This window comes from Mandrillus leucophaeus, unplaced genomic scaffold, assembly GCF_000951045.1.
Source record: "Mandrillus leucophaeus isolate KB7577 unplaced genomic scaffold, Mleu.le_1.0 Scaffold292, whole genome shotgun sequence".
Taxonomy (NCBI): Eukaryota; Metazoa; Chordata; class Mammalia; order Primates; family Cercopithecidae; genus Mandrillus; species Mandrillus leucophaeus.
Genome location: NW_012103054.1, coordinates 149,699 through 156,199, shown reverse-complemented (window position 1 = coordinate 156,199; position 6,501 = coordinate 149,699). Strand labels below are relative to the sequence as shown.

Genomic DNA, 6,501 nt, shown 5'->3' with positions numbered 1-6,501 from the left:
TTAAGGTACAAGTTGAGGTCATTGATTTGAGACCTTTCCACTGTTCTACTATGGATGTTCAGTGTTACGGATTTACCTCCAAATATTTCTTTAGCTGTATCTCACAAAATTTAAAGAGTGTGTTTTCTCTTTCATTCAATCCTACACAATTATACATTTTCTATTTTTTTCTTTTATTCATGGATTATTTAAAAGAACATTGTTTAGTTTCAGTATACTTGAGGATTTTCTAGATTTTTTTCTGTTTTTGATTTATAATCTAATTTATTGTGCTCATAGTACATACACTTTGCATGGTTTGAATCCTTTTAAATTTATGGAGGCATGTTTTGTGACCCAGAAAATGGTATGTTTTGGAAAATGTTTCATGTGCACTTGGGAAGAATATATTTTATAGTTTAGTATTGTGGAATGGATTATTCTATAAATATCAATTAGGTCAAGTTGACTGATGGTGCTCAACTCATATTCTTACTGATTTTCTGTTTACTGGTTTTATCAATAACTGAACAGGGATTTTTGAAATATCTCACTATAATTCTGAATTTGTCTCTTTTTTATTGTACTTTGATCAGCTTTTGTTTCACGTGTTTTGATGTTCTGCCTCTTTATTATATGAAATGACCTTTTCATTCTCAATAATAATCTATGTTCTGAAATCTACTTTATCCTATTTTAATATAGCCATTTCATCTTTCTTTTCATAGTGTTAGCATGGTATATCTTTTTCCATTCATTTACTTTTAATCAATTTGTGTTTTATATCAACACTTTTTTCTTCTTCTGTAGCAGCATATAGAGTTGGGTCTTGCCTTTTATTTCTTAAATTCAGTCTGAGAATCTCTGCCTTTCACTGTGGTGTTTAGACCATTTACATTTAATGTGATCATTGATATGATGAGTCTAAATTTACCCTCTTGCTATTTTTTTCTATCTCTTCTTTGCCTATTATCTTTTTCTGTTTTTTTCTATTTTCTATTTCTTATCTTTTCCCACTTTTAAATAATTGACTACTTTATGCTTTCATTTTATATTCATTGTTGGCTTATTAGTTATAATGCTTTGCTGTGTAATTTTAGTGATAGCTTTGGTGTTTACAGAAAATATCTTTAACTTATTACACTCTACCTTCTAGTAACATACTGCTTCATATATTTATAAAAATATTACCACAGTATACTTCCATTTTCTCCTCCAAGCCTTTGCACCACTGTTGTCATACATTTTATTTCCACATATGTTATAAACCCCCCAAAATATTGTTATTATTTTTGCTTCATATAGTCACATATCTTTTAAAGATACTTAATTAGTAATAAAAAATCATTTTAAAAACATGTAGTTACCATTTTTGGTGCTTTTAATTTGAGCACAGATTATTATTTCTATCTGTTATTTTTCTTCTGGCTGAAGGACTTTTTATGTCATTCCTTGTATTTAGGCTCTGTTGGTGATGAATTATTTCAATTTTTGTAAGCTTCAAAATGCAGTTTGGTTTTGAAAAATATGTTTGCTGTGTAAAAGATTATCATTTGACTGATTTTTTCAGTACTTTATATTTCTCTACTGTCATCTGCATTCATTGTTTCTGATGAAAATCTAATGCCATCCAAATCTTTGTACCTCCCTACCCCACTCAGGACAACTGATGTTCCTTCGTATGTAATGTTTTTTTCCTTATGGCTACTTTTAAGATTTTTTTCTCTCTATCATCATAATTTTAAGCACTTTGATCATGTTGTGACTTGGTTTCTTTTTATTTATTTGTGTGTGTGTGTGTGCTTAGAGTTCATTGAGCATCTCTTGATCTGTGGACTTTTGTACTTCATTAAATTGAAAATATTTTGATCATTATCTTTTCAAATATTACCTTGACCTTTTTTCTTTAAGAACTCCAATTACATGCATATTAGACAAGTTGAATTAGTCACGTAGCTCACTGATAACTCTGTTAAATCATTTTTAGTCATCGTGTTTTATTTGCGATAATTTCCATTGTCTTCAAATTAACTAATATTTTCTTCTGCAATGAATAATCTGCCATTAATTTCATAGAGTATATTTTTCTTCTTGAATATTCTAATTTTTTATTTCTAGATGTTTAGATTTGTGTTATGTTTTTATTTTTCATAATTCTGTTTAACATGTTCAATTTTACTTCTTGTTGTTTGAACATATGAAATATAGTTATAATAATTATATAAATATCCATTTGCACTAATTCTATAATCTATGTAATTTCTGTGTCAATTTTGATTAATTACTTTTTCTCATTATTGTTCATATTTTCCTGCTTTTTTGCATGCCTAATAATTTTTAATTAAATGCCAGACATTGTGAATTTTGCCTTGTGTTCTGGGTATTCTTGTAGTCCAACAAATCTTCTTAAATTTTGTCGTTTGAAGCACGTAAGTTATTTGGAAACAGTTTGATTTTAGCAGGTCTTTTTTTGAAGTGGGATCAAAGCAGAATTGAGTCTAAGGGCTATTTTTTTCCTAGTACTATACTGATGCAAAACCCTTTTATGTACTTTATACAATGCTTTTGAAATGATGAGGTTTTAGAATTTGTTGATGAGAATAGGAGCTATTCTTCTGTGTGAACTCTCAGTGTCTTTCCCTATTATCCTTTTGGGTGGTTCTTTTCCTGGTCTCAGTTATTTTTCACACATGTATAAGCTGGTTAGTACTTAGTTGAAGACTTAATGTGGACACTACAGATCTCTGAAACCTTCTCCTCTTGTATCTCTGCTCTACAGAGTCTACTTACTGTGTTATCCATAGGCTCCCAACTACATCTTCTCTACACAGGGTGACTACTGTAGTCTGCCTGTGTTTTTCTTTCTTGTGTCATGGCCTGGAAACTATTTTTAGCTAGGCAATCATAGGACTCACTTTGTCCATTATTCCCATTTCTCAGAGATCAATGTTTTTTGTAGCATGAATTTTAATGTTTTGAAAATTATTGTTTCATATATTTTGTTGATCTAGTTGTTTCAGGAGTATAATTAGTGTATACGGTCTTTGTTACTTTGTCTTGGCAAGAAGCATAAATTTCTGAGTATATATATATTTTTTTATGCAAGTTTGTAGACCTAACCATTGCTGCATTTATTAAAATCATGTGGAGAGCTTTTAAATAAGAACTTGTCTCTGAGATTCTGATTTAATTGATCTAGAATGATGTTTGTGTTAAGTGCTTAAGTGTTATACCCCTTATAACACTATTGTAGTTGTTTTAGTTCTCTGTTGCTTTATAATTGTCACAGATAACACTATTAAAAGTGTCGCTTACTTTAGCTAACTGATGACCATCAAAGTCCTTTAAGGGTTTGCCTGTGTATTTATTCATTTAGTTTTAGAAATGGGGTCTTGCTGTGTTGCTCAGGCTGAAGTGAACAGGTATGATCATAGCTTAGCTCACTACAGTCTGAACTTCTGGGCTTACGTGAGCCTTCTGCCTCAGTGTCCCAAGTAGCTTGGACTACAGATATGTGCCACCATGCCCAGTGGTTTGCCTATATTTTGACATGTAAAATTAAGTCATGTCATTTGGTACTCTGAAAAAAATTAGGGTAGCTGAATGGGTGTTTATCTTACTCCATCAGGAAGATTTTGGTGCTGGATACAATGCAGTTGATGAGTAGTCCCATTTTTTTCTTACACTTAAATGACAGTTCACAACTTAAACACATTTCATGGGTCATACAAGGTCACATAACAAAATTAGAATCAGTATGCTTTAAATTGGAAAGGAAACAGATCATTGTGATTTAATATTTAAATTTTAACTTGAAATTTTGTACCCCTAAAAAAACTACAGTGCCCTACATATTAAAACTTTATTAATTGAATCTTAACTTTAGGTTCTTTCTAACAGACTCAACAATCATCATAACTTGATGCTGAAAATCTATCTGCCTAATATCCAACTTCATTCCAAAAGGCATAATACATTTTCCCAGAAGATTTCTACAATTACCCAATCTAGTTGGCTGTTTAGGCTGCTAACTTTGTTATGCTTGTGAATTCTATATGAGCTTTAGAAATGACCATCTTTAAGAAATTCTTGTGTACTGAATTACACATGTAGGTTACAAACAATTGTACTTTTTGGTTAGCACTGGGTATGGTGTTAAGCATTTGAGACATCACTTACTCTGAGTTTTCAGGACCTAGCTAGACTTAATCCTTATCTATATTTCATTTTGCCCATAACATATTATTGTGAAATAAACAACAAAAACAAGTGAAAATAAACAACAGCAGCAGCAATGATGAGGAAGTGGAGTCATCCCAAGGCCTAAATGTAGCAGGATATCAGAGAGAAAGTCTCTTTCCTTTAAGTTTGCTTTAGTGATGGCATGGGTCTTACATATAAAATGTAAAATAAAATTTGCTAACATAGAAAAATCCCACTCCTAAAATCTGTTCATACTCCCTGATTTTTATATTTCCATTTATAGCATTATTATTTTTATAGTCACCTGACTAGGGTCAAAACTTTGGAGTAATCTTTTTCTTCTCTTTCTTTACACTTTCACTTTACACAGTCCCCCATTACAGCTACCTTTTATCAAGCATCTAGTATCTGCCAGAAGCCTTTTATCATCTAAGTCTCATAATATACTGCAAGGTAAGTACTATTATTCCCATTTGCCAGATGAGAAAACAAAAGCTCAAATAAGTGAAATGGGTGACTCTGTGTCACTCAGTTTGTAAGCAAAAGAGTTGTAAATCAAGGCCAGGTTTATTTGTATCCCAGGCCCGTTTTTTTCTGCTTTATAAAGTTATATCCCTTAGGAGGTGATGAGATTCTCTATGAAGTTTGTCTCTTGAAGAACCTTTATTATTACTTTTTAAGTCTCAGGAACATAAAATTGGATTAATCATAATTCTTGGCTCATGACACATTCACCTGTGGTTCATTCATGGTCATCTTTTATTTGTTTGGTTTTCTATTTTGATACCATTATAACAATAATAATACTTCAGGAACAATAATAACAAATGGAATAAATAATAAAAGACTATGAATAGCCAAGCTAATCTTGAGAAATAACAAAGCTGGAGGCATCCTGTTAACCTGCTTTCAAAATATGTTACAAAGTTACAGTAATCAAAACACTATGGCACTGCATAAAGAGAGGCACATCAACCAGAGGAACAGAATACAGAACCAAAAGTACACCTATGCATACACAGCCAACTGACCATTGGCAGCAGTACCAAAGATACACAAAGGAAAGAGGATAGTCTCTTCCACATACAAAAGAATGATATTGGATGCTTATCTTTTTTTTTTTTTTTTTGAAATGGAGTTTCACTCTGTCACCCAGGCTGAGTGCAGTTGGCATAATCTCAGCTCCTCTTATTTTCTCATAAAAGTATTTCAGGAGGCACCTCCCAGGTTCAAGCAATTCTCCTGCCTCAGCCTCCCGAGTAGCTGGGACTACAGGCGTGTGCCACCGTGCCTGACTAATTTTTTGTATTTTTAGTAGAGATGGGATTTTACCATGTTAGCCAGGATGGTCTCAATCTCCTGACCTCATGATCCACCCTCCTTGGCCTCACCCTACATCCTAATCAACAAAAAATGGAAAAAAGAATTAAAATTAAGACCTGAAACTATAAAAATCCTAAGAAAATTTAAGGGAAAGCTTCATGACATTGGTCTTGGCAATGATTTCACGGATATGACACAGGCAACAAAACCAAAAAACAAGTGGCACTACATCAAACCAAAAAGCTTCTGTACAGCAAAAGAAACAACAGAGGAAAAGGCAACCAATGGAATGAGAGAAAATATTTCTTTGAATCTCTTATATGTTTTATTTCCCTTAATAGATGGCGAGCTTCTCGGATATAGGGATCATTTTAAATTTACTTGTGTATTTCCCATCAACATAATCATTTACTCTGGTTTGCCCTTAATTGTGGGAAGGATGGATGTCCACTAACTCCAGGTGTTCTTTAGCACCAATCAATTACTTTTATTTTTCCTTCTCTAAGATTTTCTTCTTTTGTTTTCATGACTCGCTGTTTCTCCCTACCTGCTCATGGAATGTACTGATGGTGGTGGTGGTAGTGGGGGTGGGAGAAGCAGAGATGAAAGAAGGAAGGAAGGGAAGTTTTCAATGTATAAAGCTATAGTCCCCAGTGGATATACAAGAAAGTGATATAAACACATTGACAATACCTCTGCTTGTTATTTCAAGGGTAAGAAGTGACTAAGATGTAAATAAGATCAATGAAAAGAAGGTAGGTAGGGACTCCCATTTCATATCACTTCTTATGTGCTATTTATGGTGCATCCTAGATGAGCAGCCATTCTTACTGCATCACGTAATATTTTGCCCTTGAATTGAGGACTGGAATGTAGTTCACGTTATCTCCATTTTAAAGATGAAGAAAATTATATTGACAAATATGTCTGAAAACTGGAGAATCCATTAAGAGAGCTCTCCCCTGTTTGATGTGGCACTGTCCTAACCACAGGCGT

The 6,501-nt window shown here is 32.9% G+C and overlaps 1 pseudogene across 1 annotated transcript in view; it reads right to left on the bottom strand.

Annotated features, from left to right (window-relative positions):
• LOC105543897 overlaps positions 1-4,938 on the bottom strand; it is a 6,567-nt pseudogene extending 1,629 nt beyond the window's left edge. Inside the window, exon 1 of the transcript XR_001006684.1 lies at positions 4,912-4,938. The product of XR_001006684.1 is annotated as a GTP-binding nuclear protein Ran-like (transcript). The remainder of the gene's footprint in view (positions 1-4,911) is intronic.
• Between the last annotated feature and the right edge of the window lie 1,563 nt (positions 4,939-6,501).